Source organism: Adiantum capillus-veneris, chromosome 4 (assembly GCF_014529385.1).
Source record: "Adiantum capillus-veneris isolate H3 chromosome 4, ASM1452938v2, whole genome shotgun sequence".
NCBI lineage: Eukaryota > Viridiplantae > Streptophyta > Polypodiopsida > Polypodiales > Pteridaceae > Adiantum > Adiantum capillus-veneris.
Genome location: NC_140934.1, coordinates 143,943,585 through 143,962,533, shown reverse-complemented (window position 1 = coordinate 143,962,533; position 18,949 = coordinate 143,943,585). Strand labels below are relative to the sequence as shown.

Sequence of the window (18,949 nt, the reverse complement as noted above, 5' to 3'; positions counted from 1 at the left end):
CCGAGCTGTCAGAGGCTACATCTTGTGGCCTCACATATGCTGCTTGACCAAAGCGCCTGCGAACACGTCTATTGGGTTGCAAGATTGCTGCTTGTTGGCCAGCGTCAGAGTCCGACGAGTTATAATTGGCAACAACTCGATCTATAATAGATGGATCGAACTCGCCAAATTCGCGAACGTGCTGCAAAGAAACACGTCTTGTCCGTCGCACAGCATGCTTGCATTGATTACAAGGACATAAGACCCTCGTTGAGAGATAGGTGTTTCGGTTGGACGGTCCCACATCCTCGTCACTACTCATAATGAGGATAAAAACCTTATAACCTGGACAACAAATTTAATATTCTATTGGCATTCTTCGTCTTATCTCTCTCTCCCTCTCTCTCTCTCTCTCTCTCTCTCTCTCTCTCTCTCTCTCTCTCTCTCTTTACCTCACATTCTCTAGTCATGTCCAATCCCCGCACACCTCGGTCTAGAGGTGCACGGAGATCAGAACCACCGCGTTATAATCTCGTCTTTATTGGTCAATACCTATATTTGTGGGTACAAGAAATCTACACACCCACGTCTACATGATACTGCATGTAGTGGACAAAACCCCTTTGCCTCTTCTCTAGCTGTAGCGCTTCACAGCATCTTAACATCTTTTCACAGTAGATCTTTTCACTATTCGTCTAACTCTAAACCCTAAACCGTAAGTAATTCTTGCGTGGACTCGATCTAACGTAAATAAGCGTAAATCTAAATAAACATAAATCTAACTAAAAATTAACCTAAATCTAATTTAACGTAAGTCTACATCTAACCTAATCTTTAACGTCTTTTGGGATAGTTTCCTACGACGTTAAAACTCTCTTCTTCTTGTGTGTGTGTGTGTGTGTGTGTGTGTGTGTGTGTGTGTGTGTGTGGGTAAACCTAAATAAACCTAAGTCTAATCTAATATAACATAAATCTAAATCTAACGTAAATTATGTTATATTAAAAACAAAGAACTAAACTAACAGGGATTATAAGAACCTTAAAATTGATTTAACACATAATTTTTCACATAACTCGGCAAGAGTTGGCATTCTCATCACTAAAGATGTGAGAGTTAACTTCCGGCGGTGACGCTGCCTCATCTCCATCCACATCTGACGACAGCAATTGGCCCTTTAGACCGTTCTTGCTCTTGTTACTAACTTTGAAGTTGCTGTTGAATGACTAGAGGTTGTCTAGATGGTCATTGTGTCGGGGATGTAGTGACTCTTGCCGCCCTGAAGATCCACCTCCTTCCCTATCTTCTGAAGACATTTCACCAGTACTTTTGGATCGACGGAGCCCACCATGAGTGAAGGCAGCAATACCCTATATTCCATTGAGGGCTTTCTTCACCCGCTTCATGCAGGCATCGCAATCTATGGAGACCTAAATCTAATCTAATATAACGTAAATCTAAATCTAGCGTAAATAAACGTAAATCTAGTTAAAAATAAACCTAAATCTAATCTAATTTAACTTAAATAAACCTAAATCTAATTTAACGTAAGTCTACATCTAACCTAATCTTTAACGTCTTTTAAGATAGTTTCCTACGACGTTATAACTCTCTTCTTCTTGTGTGTGTGCGCGTGTGTGGATGTGTGTGCCAATAAAAAGAGATAAATGGTATAACCTTTCTATCACCCATGCCAAGTATGATAGATTGATTATGCCATTTTCCTCTTGAATAATAGGTCTTGGGTTCAACTCCTCATCGGCTAGATCTTTAGGTCTTTTAATTTTAATTAGTTTCCTACGACGTTAAATTAGTTTCTCTCTCTTTCTCTCTCAATGTGTGCGTTTTTTTGGATCGTATGCATGTTTTCTCTCTCTTTTCCTCTCTCAATGTGTGCGTTTTTTGTTTATGCATGTTCTCTCTCTCTTTTCCTCTCTCAATGCGTGCGTTTTTTGTTTATGCATGCTCTCTCTCTCTTTTCCTCTCTCAATGTGTGTGTGCATTCTTTGTTTATGTATGTGTGTGCGCGTTTTTGTTTATGTTTGTACTCTCTCTCTCTCTCTCTCTCTCTCTCTCTCTCTCTCAAAAACACTATGTGTGTGTGTGTGTGTATGTGTGTGTGTGTGAGAGAGAGAGAGAGGGAGAGAGAAAGAAGGGAAGGGAACATGAGAATGAGGAGAGGGAAGGAGCATACCTGGCTCTCCTTCCTCTCCTCGTGTGTGTGTGTGTGTGTGTGTGTGTGTGGAGAAGAAAAAGAGAGAGAGAGAGAGAGAGAGAGAGAGAGAGAGAGAGAGAGAGAGAGAGAAAGAGAGGGAGAGCGTTACCTGCTCCTTGCTTGAGGGCGTCGAAAAACTCAGATCTGAGATCTGAGTTTTTGGGCGCGCTCGGTTAATTTTTTAGCCCAGCCGGCGTCGCTATGAGCGTCGCAAATTTACAAAGAAATTTGCGACGCTCATAGCGACGCTGGGAAATTTTTTTTTGAGCGTCGCTGTGTGAGCGTCGCTAATATGAATAGCCTCTTGTAGTGGCTGCTTTGTTTGCTGCTACTAGGCATGTGAACACCACATAGGTTGTTATATGTGCCGTCGGTGGCGGCGCTGCTTTGTTTGCTTCTACTACGACATGGCCAATTGCCATGTTTTCGAAAAGATGATCTGTAACATTTAATGGTCTAAAAACTTGTGTGTAGCGGAAATTAGCATGAACATAGTGGGCATTTCATTAGAATAGATTCCTAATGAGAATTACAAGAGTGCTTGGGTGGAGAGAGCAACAAAAAGAATAACACCTAGTTAGATAGCATCAACAATACTTTCAAAAGAGAGAGAAATTAAGCTATTGACAACAGTTGAGGACCGGATTTGCATGGAGCTGGTCCCCCCTCCAAAAGGCTTTGTATTATGGTTTCTCCCATCAAGAGAGACATTGTACAATACAATTCTTTGTGTTCCTTCAAGACTAGCTAGTGCAATGAAGATGAAAGCTTCATGCACTAAGCAAAACACTTAGCAAACACAACTTTAATTATCCCCGTTCTCAGACCCAAGACCTCACACACCTTCGAAGATGGTGAGAGCTAGCAGGGTATGAGAGTGGATTGAGAGGAAGAAGGAGTATCTTACGAGAAAGATGTACATCTCCTCACATAATCACTCATATTAGCATAGCTTAGGTTAGTAATTAGCTTGGTAGAGGAGATGAGCATGCATTGACGCTTGGCTCTTGGTTGGATTTGCATCCACAAGCCAAGAGTGTGCCGATGTAGGCTTCTATCTCACAAGCTTGGCGTAGGTGATGAGCTCTCCATTAAAGCTTGGGAAGAGATAGTCTCTTTCTTCACACATGAGATTGTGTGTGTGTGTGTGTGTGATAATGCCTTGCAAAAATCAGCCCCCTCTCTCTCTTGGGCGAGCCCTCTTGGTATTTGCTCTTGCTTTTCCCCCATTGGACCTCCCCAAGTCAAGCCAATGGCTATTAAGCAACATAAGTGATAGCCTTCTGACATGTGTCCGCCTTTCCCCTTTTGTGAGAGCTTAATCAATTAAACTTAATTGATTTAAATGAATTAAAGCCCCATTGGACCTTTCCCCATTCTGACCAATAGGAATTAAGTAGCCCATTGGGCTGCTCAATTCCTATTGGACCCCTTCACGGGCTGTCCAATAGTCATCCAGGAGACTTAATTTTCATTGGTTCTTTTTATTAAGTGTTTTAAAATTAATTAGGCTAAATTTACTCTAGTCTAATTCTCATTGGTCCACTTCAAGGGTCATCCAATAGGAATTGAGCACACTTTGGGAGCAAATGGGAGCTTGTGTGTGTGTGTGGGGCTTTCTCTCTCATCCCCTAGAAGAAAGGCTCGCCCCCTCCCAAGTAGAGATGTACAAAGACTTTTTTGGTCACACACAAAGCATCCAATTCCCCTAGGTTTGACCTTTGGACATAACCTTTGAATTTTGAAACCTTAGCATTTTGGAAGTCTTAATGGGCTGAACCTTAGGGTCTTTTTAGCCCATTGTTTCACATGGCTCTTTTGCAGATGCCCCCCCCCCCCCCCCCCCCTTTGGATCCCTATTTTCCCTCCTTTGGGTCCCTACTGTGGCCGGTCTGCTAGCTTAACCAATATTCTAGCTTTTTCTCCCCTGGCACTTCCCCATATTAAATGATCAGTTTAACATGAGAAAATCATTTAGGAGAATTAGATATTGATTATTATGACATTACCTCTCTCTTGAAATCATAGTCGTCCTTGACTATGGTGTAGAGAAGATAAAGCATATTCATGAGTCATTTTCTTAGCGGGTACAGGATCCCTATGTTACCCTACGACATCATTCCACAATGGATGACTAGTCCATTTGGCGCTTGAGAGTCTGATGCTGCCGCAAGCATGTCTGCACATTAGTCCTATCAATCTTCCATAGTAGAGTGACATGCTCTACTTTGTTTGGGAGACGTCGTCTCCGTAAACTTGATCTAAGCATGCATACTACTTCATTTTTGTGCACAATAAAGAAAAAGATAGTCTTATAAGACAAAAACTTTGTTCATTTTTAACATTTTGTACATTTGCTTACTCTTGGGAAGCATTGTAAGCATTGACAAGGTTTAGGTTATCCTTTAATTGTATGCCTTGCATCCATTTAGCATCTTCAAAAGGATAATTCTTAAACTTAATAAGATATCGTCCGATAGTCTTACCGCCTCTTAATACCTTGTCTTCATGTCGGAGAATGGACTCGGGCTGCAGCACCTCCTCTTGGTCCTCGATCTCTGGTGGGTCTTCAATAGTTGGTTCTTGAGGTGGCTCTCCTTTGTAAGGCTTTAATAGGCTCACATGGAAAGCATTGTGTATGAGCCAAGGGCAACTTGAGTTGATAGGCCATCTCATTGATTGGCCTAAGAATCTGGAAGGGACCATAGTACATTTTTGCTAGTTTAGCATAGTACTTTTGGTGGCCCGTAGGATTCTTGCCCGTCGTGTGCCTTAATCGAGCCTTGGGAAACTTTAACAAGACCCAATCGTTTTCTTTAAAGGCTTGGGCTCTTCTATGCTTGTCAGCAGAAGCCTTTTGCCTTTGCTGTGAGATAGAGATAGCATCCTTAATCTTTTGAAAAGATTCTTGTAGGTCTCGGCTATACTCATCTGCAATGAAGATCTTCCCATGTACTTTAAGTAGCAAGGGACTTTTTGATCTTCCCTCAATTACCTCGAAAGGTGCTTTTCCCGTGGAAGTATGTACAGTGTTATTGTAAGCATACTCCACTAAGGGTAAGTACTTCTCCCATTGGGATCTTTGATCTACTTCCGTTACATAGGCTTTTAGTAGATCGAGAATGGTTAGGTTAGCTATTTCACTTTGCCTATCCGTTTGTGGATGATAGGCCGAAGAGAAGTTTAGCCTTGTCCCTAAATTCTCAAAGAGACCCTTCCAGAAATTATTGGTGATTCTAGGATCTCTATCCGACACTATGGACATTGGCAAGCCATGGTACTTAGAAATTTGTAAAATGAAGAGGGTTCCCATTTGATGGGCTTTGATAGTCTTTTTGACAGGTATAAAATGAGCTTGTTTACTGAACCTGTCTACTATCGTCCATATTCCCGTATTCCCATGGATAGACTTAGGCAATCCAAAGATAAAATCCATGGATATGCTCTCCCATGGTGAATTAGGGATTGGCAAGGGTTGAAGCAATCCAAGTTGCTTCCCTCTATCAAATTTTGTCTTTTGGCATACCACACATTTAGAAACATACTCTTGTATGTTCACTTTCATGGTAGGCCAATAGAAATATGTTTCAATTCCCTTTAAGGCTGAAAGCATGTTAACCTGTCGCGCTTTTTGTGCTAGTTAGCAGTTTCAAGTTAGCATATCTTCAAAAAGTTGGGCGTCCGGTAAATTTTTTACAAATAATATCAAAATTTGTCGGAGGTTGTACATTTGAATTCCTGGTTTCAAGTGCTTTCTATTGATATATCATATGTCATAGATCTTGGAGATGTAGCTCAAGTTATTGTACTAGTTAGCATATGTCAAAAATGTGCTAGTTAGCATTGTCCGGGACATGAAAAAGCATGACATGTTAGCATGCTTTCACCCTTAAGGTAGACTGAATCTCTCTATGCCCCGCATAAGGTGGAGCATGAGATTCATACATTACTTTCTCACGACGAGTGAGTTAGTAACGCATAGTCTATTGCCATAGAGAAGAAACCATCTTGTAAAGTAAATGGTTCTTCTTTCTTTTCTAATGCAAGGGCTGAAATCACATCTCTAAAATCGGGATCAATAGCATACTCATCTATCATTGAAGATAGATCATTGTGAGTTGCTATGGAAACCGCATTCACTCTCGGCCGTCTTGAGAGTGCATCAGCTACTTGATTATGCTTGCCAGCAATGTGAGCAATATGAAAATGAAATTGCGAAAGGAAATTTGCCCACCTCATTTTTTAGTCGGAGAGCTTGGTCTGCGTCATGACGTACCTAAGACTTTGGTGATCCATTCGCAGAATGAAAGGAGTCCCCAATAAATAGTGCTTCCATGAGTCTAAGGCATGTAGAAGTGCAAGGAGTTCCTTTTCATATATGCCTAGAGCTTTCTCAACAGGGTCGAGCCTTCGACTCTCATAGCCTATGGCGTGTCCTTCTTGGAGCAAAACAGCTCCAAGGCAATCACCAGAAGCATCACATTGGACCTCAAATGGCTTTGAGAGATCCGGTAGTGTAAGCACAGGTTGAGAGATAATTTTTTCGAAAGCATTGTTCTCCTTAGCAATCCATGTATACCTAATGCTTTTCTTTGTTAGGTCATGTAGTGGTCCCGCAATTTGTGAGAACTTTTCTATGAAGCGTCTATAGTATGCACACATACCTATAAAGCTTCTTAGTTCATGAAGATTCCTTGGTTTAGGCCATCCTTTTATTACCTCTAACTTTGATGGATCCATTTGGATGCCATCTTGAGAGATAATGTGACCTAAATACTGAATCTCTTGGAAGAAAAAATCACTTTTCTTTCGATTAACATAAAGTTTATTCTCTCTTAAAACTTGAAATATTACCTGGAGGTGTTGCTTGTGTTCGTCTAATGAATTAGAGTAGATGATAATATCATCAAAGAACACTCCAGTGAAGGTTCGATGAGGCCTGAACAACTTCTCCATCACGCGGTTGAATGTGGCTGGTGCATTGGTCAAGCCAAAAGGCATGACAATGTATTCGTAAAGACCAAATGTGGTGCGAAATGCGGTCTTTACAATGTCTTGATCAACTATCCTTATTTGATGATAGCCACTTTTTAGGTCAATCCTACTGAAGTAGGTCGATCCTTGTAACTTATCAAATAGGTCTTCTACCCGTGGAATGGGAAACCTATTCTTGATAGTGATCCTATTTAGTGCTCTATAGTCGACACACATACGATATGTCCCGTCTTTCTTTTGCACTAATAGCACCGGTGAGCAAAATGGAGATGAGCTAGGCCTAACCATGCCCTTCTCAATTAACTCATGCACTTGCTGCATAATCTCCTCTTGTTGAGCTTGAGAAACTCTATAAGAAGGTTTGTTAGGCGGTGAACTTCCGGGAAGAAGTTCAATTGCATGGTCATCATTACCTCGTTTAGGAGGTAGCTCACAAGGTATGTCGTCAATAAAAACATCTTGAAACCCCTTGAGAAAATTGGATAAATCTAATTCCTTTTGGTTGCTTTTATTTTCTTTTGCTAAAGCATTAGGTTCATTTTGAGAATCTTTAAAAAAAATCATGTACACGGAAATAGAGCTCTTTATTCACTTGTTGAAAGCTGGTGTATGTACAATGGGGATAGTGTTACCCATTTCCTTAGCATCTATATACATGTCTTTTTCCCTGAACTTAAAGGAGATTCTCCTTTCAGGAAATTTAACATCGGCAGCCATGCAGTCAAACCATGGTGCCCCTAGGATTACATCCTCATGCTTGAGAGGAGAGATAAAGAAGTCCTCTTTGTCCACAGAGCCTTGGACATGAAGCCTCAATTTTCTGATTAAGGGAGTGACTGAAGCTTCTTGCCCCTTGAAGGCACTGTCTGCGGGTAGGACATCTCCCATCTTGTAGGATTGTATGCCTAGCTTGGTGGCCAACTCTATAGATATAAAATTGTGAGTAGAACCAGGGTCAAAGAGAATAAAAACATCATGTTCTCTTTCCTTTCCCCAAGCATGGCATAGAGGAGATCCTTTGTTGTGAGTTTGGTGAGTCTCCTCCTCTTGGATTTCAACCAAGGAAGCTCTAGGAGGATCTTGGCAGTTGTTCTTTTGGGGACAAGCGCGATACGCATGCCCTTGTTCGCCGCACTTGAAACACCGGTTATCCTTGCGATAAGGCTCAAGCTCTTCAGGAGAGAGTTTGTTTTTACCTTTGTAAACTCCCTTCTCTTTAGCTTTGTTGGAGTTGCCCTTAGGAGACTTTTGGACATTGTCCTTCCCCTTAGGCTCGTTGGAACCCTTGTTTTTCGTGGGCTTATTATTTCTTTTAGCCCCCGTTTGGAAATTGATTCGTGAGGCCACCATAGTATGGTGTATTCTGCCGATATGGTACGTGGCCTTTGGGAGTTGACATACTCCGCCATTTCTTTGGTTAAGCCCGCACAAAATTGTTGCTTTTTCTCTCCAAAATCCAACTTTTTGAAGACAGTGGCTTTGAGTTGTAGGTCCCAAAAGTTGTCTACATATTTGTGGATGGATTCATAGGGAGAGAGCTTTAAGCTTCGCCATTCGGTGAGTACTTTGTCTTTAGCATCGGTGGCCAAAAACTGCTTCATAATGGAAGCTCTTAAAGCTTTCCATGTTCGTGGAGCTTCACTGTTGGCTCGTAGGCTAGACCACCATTGCCTGGCGGACTTTTGAAAGTGCATAGCTACATGGCATAGCTTAGAGGACTCCGTGAAGCTCTCATCTCCAAACGCCGTATCGAATTGCTGGATAAAGGTCAAGACTTTGTCCGTAGCACCAAAGGTACCATCATAGGTAAGGAAAGAGATACTCTTCCCTCCCTCTTTGAATTTCTTCAGCTTGGACGACCTCTTCCATGCGGCATAGGATTTCCTATGGCCTCTTCTTTTTTATGGTTCAAAGGTTGCACCATCACTTTCTTCAGAAGGTGAAGAATTTGAAGAAGGTGGAGAAGAGGGTGACCTCTTTCTCGCCTTTTTCTTGTCTTGATCTTCGTCGTCTTCACCATCACTTTCATAAGAGGAAGAGGATGAAGAAGATGGAGAAGAGGGTGTCCTCTTTCTCGCCTTTTTCTTCTCTTGCTTTTTATCATCCCTCTTTGAATGATGATGTGGAGAAGGGTGCGATGGTCTTCTCCGCTTTGGTGGTGATGGAGAGCGTTTAGCCCGCCGTCTTCATTGAGCCATATCCGCCGAGGTGACGGGAGACTCACTTCTTTCTCGTTCCTTCGATAGAGGCTCTTGAGTTCTCCTTTGGGAAGGAGATGCATCATCAAGAAGTAAATTCTTGAGCCCTTCGTACGGATTCTCTTCTTCTTCCCGAATCGGAGAGAGACCTCTTTTGGGAGTCTCACAAGGAGGCTTCCTAGGTGTTCTCTTGTCATGGTGATGAGCTTGGAGAATCCCGTGAGCACGGAGCTGCCGTTGCACTTCACTTTGGAGAGATGGATTGCCCATGGCTTGTTAAAGCCTAGAAACAAGATAGTTAACAAGCATCGGAGCATCATTAGTAGCTTGCTCATTAGCAAAATCAAAGTTATCAACATTAATTTCACTCTCTTTACTATTGTCAGCCATTCTAACAACTTTTAGGTGTAAACTTTTTTAGGTGTACTTTGGCACTTCAAGCCCTAGTTGCTACTCCTCTTTACCCCTTTAGAAAAAGCACTCAAGCTACTGTACCCGCGGCTCGAATACCATTAATTGCAAGGAATAGAAGAGAGGGTCTTTCGACACCAATCCAGCACCGGCTCCTCTCAAGCTTCTAATAGCTCAATAGTGGTTAAGCCGTAGGCAAGCTGCGTAGGACTCCACTATTAAGACCATAGATCTCGACGGTGATGCCCCGTTAACTGCACAAAGGCAGGCGCACTGCAAGGCTGAAAAATCCCTATTCTACTTACTCACAGGCAATTAATAATACCAACCATTTATAGCTAGCTTGAGGACCTCCCTTCTTGAGCAAAAAAAGAGAAACCTTGTGCTCTGATACCAATGTAACATTTAATGGTCTAAAAACTTGTGTGTAGCGGAAATTAGCATGAACATAGTGGGCATTTCATTAGAATAGATTCCTAATGAGAATTACAAGAGTGCTTGGGTGGAGAGAGCAACAAAAAGCATAACACCTAGTTAGATAGCATCAACAATACTTTCAAAAGAGAGAGAAATTAAGCTATTGACAACAGTTGAGGACCGGATTTGCATGGAGCTGGTCCCCCCTCCAAAAGGCTTTGTATTATGGTTTCTCCCATCAAGAGAGACATTGTACAATACAATTCTTTGTGTTCCTTCAAGACTAGCTAGTGCAATGAAGATGAAAGCTTCATGCACTAAGCAAAACACTTCACAAACACAACTTTAATTATCCCTGTTCTCAGACCCAAGACCTCACACACCTTCGAAGATGGTGAGAGCTAGCAGGGTATGAGAGTGGATTGAGAGGAAAATTGGGAAGAGATAGTCTTCTCTTTCTTCACACATGAGATTGTGTGTGTGTGTGTGATAATGCCTTGCAAAAATCAGCCCCCTCTCTCTCTTGGGCGAGCCCTCTTGCTATTTGCTCTTGCTTTTCCCCCATTGGACCTCCCCAAGTCAAGCCAATGGCTATTAAGCAGCATAAGTGATAGCCTTCTGACATGTGTCCCCCTTTCCCCTTTTGTGAGAGCTTAATCAATTAAACTTAATTGATTTAAATGAATTAAAGCCCCATTGGACCTTTCCCCATTCTGACCAATAGGAATTAAGTAGCCCATTGGGCTGCTCAATTCCTATTGGACCCCTTCACGGGCTGTCCAATAGTCATCCAGGAGACTTAATTTTCATTGGTTCTTTTTATTAAGTGTTTTAAAATTAATTAGGCTAAATTTACTCTAGTCTAATTCTCATTGGTCCACTTCAAGGGTCATCCAATAGGAATTGAGCACACTTTGGGAGCAACTAGCTTAGGCATCTGACATGTGTCCTTCATTCCCTTTGTGTAAAGGGAGCTTGTGTGTGTGTGTGGGGCTTTCTCTCTCATCCCCTAGAAGAAAGGCTCGCCCCTCCCAAGTAGGGATGTACAAAGACTTTTTTGGTCACACACAAAGCATCCAATTGCCCTAGGTTTGACCTTTGGACATAACCTTTGAATTTTGGAACCTTAGCATTTTGGAAGTCTTAATGGGCTGAACCTTATGGTCTTTTTAGCCCATTGTTTCACATGGCTCTTTTGCAAATGCCCCCCCCCCCCCTTTTGGATCCCTACTGTGGCCGGTCTGCTAGCTTCACCAATATTCTAGCTTTTTCTCCCCTGGCACTTCCCCAGATTAAATGATGAATTTAACATGAGAAAATCATTTAGGAGAATTAGATATTGATTATTATGACGCGATCTGCTTATAAATCAACTGACATTGTACAATTGTCGCTTCTACTACAATGCCATGATGCCTGCCATCCTCAATCACTTTAAAAACGCTTAATTAATATAGTGAAGGTGCTTGATCACTCACTACGTAAGCATAAATAATGCAATTGAGATGCTGGATCACCCATCAAATTCAGATGATGGATCAAGGGGAACAGTCCAATTTTGTAATTTGTGTCTATTGGCATTCTGAAACATTTGAAGTAATGAGTAAATCTAGTCATGTACCTTGTATCCATAAAGATATGAAAAACGAAAGGACCCATTTAGCAAACTTAAACCTAGAAAAGATTTCAATTAATGTTCACGTGCAAAAAGAAAGGTCTCCGCATAACTTGCTTTTGATCTAGCTATTCACTCTAGATTCTCAGTTTGCCTTGAAGAAAATTGACAAAATTTCATAAGTTTTAGTGTGAATACACACAAATGCTTCAAATTTTGACCTTTTAGCATGTCCTTATTCTCTACAACTAGCTCGCGCGTCCCGCCTATCGGCGGGCCTCGCTCGCTGTTTAGGGTCTCACTCTGTATGTGTGTGCATCTTTATACATTTCTCCACGACACTCACACGATTGACACTTTCTATCTTTGGCCCCTTTAAACTACTCCTGGTACATTTAACCCCTTTTGCGCGCACACACACACACACACACACACACACACACACACACACACACACACAGAGAGAGAGAGAGACAGAGAGATAGATAGATAGATAGATAGATAGTTCTATTATCGTCCTGGGAGGTCAAATATGACCTATGGGACCAAATGAACATGTCACGTGGTGTGAGTGGAGTTCATAAGTGACTCTCGATGCTCAAAAATGGCTGAAATGAGCGTCGCAATAGAGAGTCCACATCGTGGTTGGGAGAGGAAGGTATGTAGGGAGAGCTCATGGCTGAATATATGGGGAAAAGAGGACCTAATGTGGTCAAAAGCTGAGCACTCAAGTAGTGTGTGGTACTCACTCTCTCGCACTTGACGAGGGCATAAGGTGCAAAGTCGATGACACTCCTCGCCAGTGCCCCAACGTCCTATCTCGCAGCGTAGAGAATGGGAGCTAAGACGAATGGAGGCAATGGTGCGGATCGCACTCAACGGGATGGGCTCAAGGATGTAGGAAGGGGTTCGGTTACCTCGTTCCGAGAAGAAGAGAGATTTATAGTTTGGGGCAACGTGTGTGGTGTAATGGCTGAAGCGAGAACCTCCAGATTTCTCCCAAGCCATGATACATTGGCGTTGTAAGAAGGCCTCATTAACTTGGGAGTCGATCGACGCATCCTTGACCAAGTGACATGCATCCCATCTTCCAAACCATTTCTTGATATCAAGCATCCACCCCGAACTTAGTATTTTGCTCTTGCATGTCTTTTGAACCTTTTGACTTGCTTCATATGCGATTCTAGGAAGTCGATGCAAAGGGCTACGTTGTGTCTTACGCATGTACTCCACAACCCTTTCCATGCCCAAGACCTCAATGGGAAGCGATCCGGACTCAAGAAGTAAGAGCATGTAGGGTGTTTGTGTCTTGACTTGGAGAAAGTTGGTGAGAAAATGCTTTTGGACATTCTCAAACTCTTTCCAAGTAGACTTCCCGATGCTTCCACCCCACACCTCCACTCCATAAAGAAGCACCGGTGTCACCAATGTGTCAAAGAGGTACTTTTTGAGAGCCCAACACTTGATCTCTCCTGCATTGCACATGTTCTCAAATGCATAATAAGCCCTCTTTCCGGCTTCCAAGCGACGCATTGCACAATCCTTCCATTTATGATTGGATGGAACCTCAAGGCCAAGGTACTTGAAGTGATCTACCACTTCAAGTTTCTCATTGTTGTATACAATGCATGGATTTTCGTCATTGAGGGTCTTTACAAGCATAACCTTGGTTTTGGATCCATTCACGATCAGCCCGCTATGTAGGCAAAAGCGTTCCAAGACACTCATAAGCTTTTGTGCATCTTCTAAGGTATGTGCCAAGAGCACTACATCATCGGCATAAAGCAAAAGCATGATCACCGCATTTCCAATCTTAACCTCTTCTATGCCTTCTTGCTGCATAAAATCAAGAACCATGTATTCCAATTCATCAATGAGTAGCCCAAAGAGGGTTGGGGAAAGTGGGCATCCTTGTTTGACACCAATAGTGCTTGCAAAAAATTCTGAAATTCCATCTCCCATACGTAATCGACATATCACTTTTTGGTAGATGCGAAAGACTGCATGCATAAATTCTCTCGGCACTTGAAGGCTTTGCATACGTCTCCAAAGATTTCCTCGCGGTACCATGTCAAAAGCTTTCTTGAAATCCACAAAGCAACAATACAACTTTTTTCCTTTCAATCGAGACGCTTCCATAAGAACTCGAAGAGTGACAAGGTGATCAATAGTGCTATGATGCTTTCGAAAACCTGCTTGGCCAAGCGCACGTTTGCCATTCTTTTCAGCCCATTCACTTATCTTCATCTCCATGATACATCCAAATAACTTTGCCATCAAAGAACCAACCATTATAGTGCGATAGTTGTTCACATTGTTTACATCTCCTCCTTTGTGCAAAGGTTTGATCCAATTTGCACTCCAATCATGAGGCATGCCATACTGAAGTGCAAGGTTAAACATATCGCATATCCAATATCGTGTTTTCTTGCTTGTCCATTTAATCATTTCAGCCTTGACACCTTGAAGGTCACCTGCCTTGCGAGTAGCAAGTTTCTCAAGCGCGCGGCATACATCTTCAATGGTAAAGAAGGGAGACATAAATGGAAGGGAGCTACAACCCTCCATCTTATCAACATTGGGTTGCTCATAGAGGTTCTTACAATGCATATACATATCCTCAAGAGTCAAGTCACCAAAGCTCTCAACGCGCTTGCCTTTTAGATTTTGCCAAAACTTGCCACATGCATGTGCTTTCTCTTGTGCTAAAAGAAGTTGTTTTTCGACTTCCCACCTTCTCCTCTTCTTTTGAACAAGTGCTTTGTATGTGTGTGAACATTCCAAGTAAACTTCCTTGTCTTTGATTGCATCCAATCTTAGCAAGTGTTTTCGGGCTTGACTACATTCCATGTCAAACCATTTCTTCTTGGTGCTACCCTTCTTAGACCTTTTGCAAGACATGTGTTTCGCCGAAAAGCATTCCTTCGCACAAGAGAAAATTACTTCTTTGAAAACTTTCCACTTGCATTCTAATGTTGGGCTCCCTTGATGCTCTATCATGCTTAACATTTGGTCCACCATATCAGCATATATAAGTGCTCGTTTGAAGTCTAGACGTAGGTACAAATGATTCACATCATGATTGGAGGCTACATGCTCGGGCCGTTTACCACACTTGAGGTCAATACATAACATCCTATGATCCGATTCCGGATTCCATTCACCAAGTGTAAAGCTTTGTATGCATTCTAGAGTGGCTTCTGAGAACAACATATAGTCAATCACGCTAGCACCATTGTGCTTTCTACATGTAAAGTCATTGGTGCCTTGCCATAGAGATACACCATTTGCAATGAGCATTCCGGTACTATTGCACATATGTAGAAGTGACTTTCCATAGTGATCCACTTCTTTTGCATCATTAGAACTTCGATTATACATGTATGAGTCATCCACTCTTCTTGATACATGCGGCATGTCGACTTGTTGTGTGTCGTGTTGTAACATATTTGTGCGAGCATTCATGTCTCCAAAAACAATGACTTCACCTTGATCCTTGTAATAAGCAATGTCTTCCTCTAGTTCAACAAAGGGCTGATCTCTATCCATATTCAAGCGAGCATAAAAGTTGGAGTCATAGTGAGGAATGTAGCAGCCGGCCACAAACATGACTTGACCATTTGGTGGGCTGATTTTCAACCATAAGTACCGTTTATACTTATCTTCTTTGACAATGGAAACATCTTTCAAACCCTTTTTGGTCATACATGCTATGCCTCCTTGGCCTCTTCGTTGCTTTGCATTTTTGGCCCACATCAAAGAATGTACATCGTATTTGTCAAATCCAAGAATTCGTTGCGCATCATGCTCCCATGTTTCGACAAGAAGTATCACATCGGAGTCATTGGTAAGCTCATCAATGCCAATTCCCGCATTCCATGGATACCCGTTACAATTCCAAAAGCTTATTCGCAAGCGTGAGTTGGTCTCATAGATCATGTGTCCCTATTTGTTGGGTGGACTTGCATCCTCCTCAAGTGCCTTTTCTTCTTGAGATGATACCTTAACCCTCTTGCTTCTTTCCTCGTATGCTTTGCGACGTACATTTTGTTGCATAAGAGTGCGATCCTCATATACATTACAACCCGTTCCTTTGAGGTAGATCCAACCATTGTCAAGGATGATCTTTCTCTTTACCTCATCAGCCATGGTACATACAATAGGTCTTTCTCCCGAGCGAGGGACTCCTTGTTTTCCAACTCGATGTGCACCATAAGCCATGATTCCTGACATGCCAAAGTGTGTAGCAAAAAACTCTTCAATAGCAACCGCAAGAGATTGGGGTGTTTCCATGCTTTCCTCCTTGATTCCACGAATGACGATGTTCTTTGAGCGTTTTTGTCGTTCTTGCAATTCTTGAGTGTCCACATTCTCTACATTCTTTGCTTGGACAACGGCTTGCGTGATAGGAGATGTAGAAACCACATTATCCTTACATATATCAGCCCATGATTTGGATGCATTTCTCATCTCACATACATCATGTCGTATTGTATCTATCGTTTCCTCTTTCAATACATGATCACTCTCAACTTTGCTCAAGCGCTCTTTCACTACATTCATGTCCACAAGAGAGCGTTTACATTCTTGAACTTCATTCTCAAGATGCATCAAACGCGTTGTTTGCATTTCAAGAACCTTCTTGAGGTGCTCATTCTCCACAATGAGAACTCTTAAAGTACCATTCTCCATTGCAAGTGCGCGCAACTCTTCACCTTGCTTGTTGACGGTTTCTTGTAACGAGATCAAGTAAGCCATGATCATTGCTTCCGTTGTTGTAGACGATGTGGTTGGATTAGCATCCAAATTCCTTGGAGATTTTGCATCATTCTCCATGGCGAGTGTGGCTTTTCCACCCTTGCGAGTTTTGTCTGACATTGCCTTCAAGTCGGCAACAAAAACGCAAAGTTTTGACAGTTTTTTCAGTTCTGAGATGCTGTTACAGCAAAGCCTTCCATTACACAGAAAAATTCTGTCTTTACATCAATGCGTAGAGGGCTTTGTGCTCTTCGATTGAGGCTATAGATCACCTAAATCGGAGTTCGGATGAGCAAGTTATGGTCAAAAGAGTGAACTGCTGTCTACTAGGTCAAAAAACGGCTAGAGAGAGAGAGAGAGAGAGAGAGAGAGAGAGAGAGAGAGAGAGAGAGATTACATAAAAGCACATGACTAAAGACATATTTTAAAAAATAACCAGTTTACATTATTGCCAAAAAGGCTCAAGAACATATCTGCATAGAACTCTAAGTCGTGCTATTTCAGCTGGATCAAGATATTGCGCTGGAGCTCTACAAACTTCTCTTAAATCTATTTTTTGAACCCGGCTCAAGTAAATCTTGTAATGATGAATCAACCCAAGCTCTTGCTTTAAGAGCATGAGCCTAATCTCTCCTGCCTGGCTCCAAGTAGAGGTCACTTTTTTCCTTCTTCTTGCCTCGAGTTGCAACTCTCTCTCTCCACTTGAGCTTTGTAGGTTTAGATTTTGCCTCCTCCAGCCACTGGTGCATGTCCTTGGATTGCACAAAAGCTGTCATTGGCCAGCATGTAGTCATGTACTGTGTTGCCTTATGTGATATGGAGACCAAGAGCCCCCTCGTGCCACGCAGGAGAGAGAGAGAGAGAGAGAGAGAGAGAGAGAGAGAGAGAGAGAGAGAGAGAGAGAGAGAGAGAGAGAGAGAGCCCACGTGCAGCTTGGGTCGACTGTTGCTCCATTGCGCTTGCTCCATAGAGAGAGAGAGAGAGCATTTTGTTGCAGCTACCATGGAGCGCGGTAACCAGGAGCCTTGTAGAGAGAGAGAGAGAGAGAGAGAGAGAGAGAGAGAGAGAGAGAGAGAGAGAGAGAGAGAGAGAGAGAGAGAGAGAGAGAGAGAGAGAGAGAGAGAGAGGAGACCACGAATAGCTTGGGTACGACCGATTGAAGGTACAATATAGGGGTAGCTTGAGAGCAGTTGAGGGCCAGCTAGGTTGAGCGACAGTATCGCCACAGCCTTCAGGTCGCAATAGCACGACCCGAGCTCTCAAGAGCGGAAGTTAAGCGGGGGCAAAGTTAGGACAATCACGTTGCAGGTGGCCAATTGCGCCACAAGCGTAGCAAGCACGGTGATAGGGGGTAGGGCCAACACCTCCACAACCGCGCCCGCGGCCAGCAGACACTGGGTAGAATGGCGCAGAGCGGCAGTCGCAAGACACCACCAAAGCGTGGAAAACGAATGGTGGAGGCGGAGGCGGCAGCAGCAGATGCAAGAGCGGCGGCAGAGGTGGCAGAAACGCCCCTGCCTCTTCCCCCCCTCGACCCATACCTCGCTGCCCCTTGCACGTACACCCCTTTGGGCCCCTTCACCTCTACTGCCCTCCACCTCCCATCGTCCCCCTCCTCTGCTACGTACTGCACTTCCTCCCCCTGCTTGCAGGGACCTGAACCCCTGCGCGTAAATCGCAGTCTGATGCACAAACACATCCTCTGTGCTGCGCTGCCATCCTCTGGCGTTACAAACCCGTACCCCTTTGAGCTGTGAACCACTTCACCTTACCGGCTGATTGACCCTTGGTGCGGCCTCCCCGGCACCACCCTCTGGCTCCGCCAATGCTGTTGTTGCCACAACAGTACTCAATTGCTTATCCATGGAAAAGTACCCCTGATATCAACCCTCTCTGTTCCTTGTACGCAACCTGATCAGGTGCGCATTGCCGCGGGAATCCGCCCTGGTCAAACACTTGGAACTGCAGCCTGTCTGATCATCCCTCCGCCCATGCGAGCCAACCCTGCTAGTGCGGTTTCCTTGCACCACTTTAAAGCCTGGCAACATACATGCATGCAAGCAAGAGGCTGTTTCTATGCAGCCCCCATGCTAATGATCAGTGACTCATCGCCATAGCTTCCCACTCTCTATATCATAACCGAGTGAGCCTATCTGCACTTGTATAATAAACCCAACTCTCTCTCTCTCTCTCTCTCTCACACACACACACACACACACACACACACACACACACACACACACACACACACACACATAGAGCTTCTCTCTTCTCTCTCTATCGCACAGAAATGCTTTTCTATAGATAAAGCATGGATGACCACCGACAGGTTGACGTCGCCTCAAGCCACTTGCTTGCAATGG

At 43.2% G+C, this 18,949-nt stretch overlaps 1 pseudogene; it reads right to left on the bottom strand.

Annotated features, from left to right (window-relative positions):
• Positions 1 to 17,858: 17,858 nt before the first annotated feature.
• On the bottom strand, positions 17,859 to 18,451 carry LOC147460095 (uncharacterized; annotated as a pseudogene).
• Between the last annotated feature and the right edge of the window lie 498 nt (positions 18,452 to 18,949).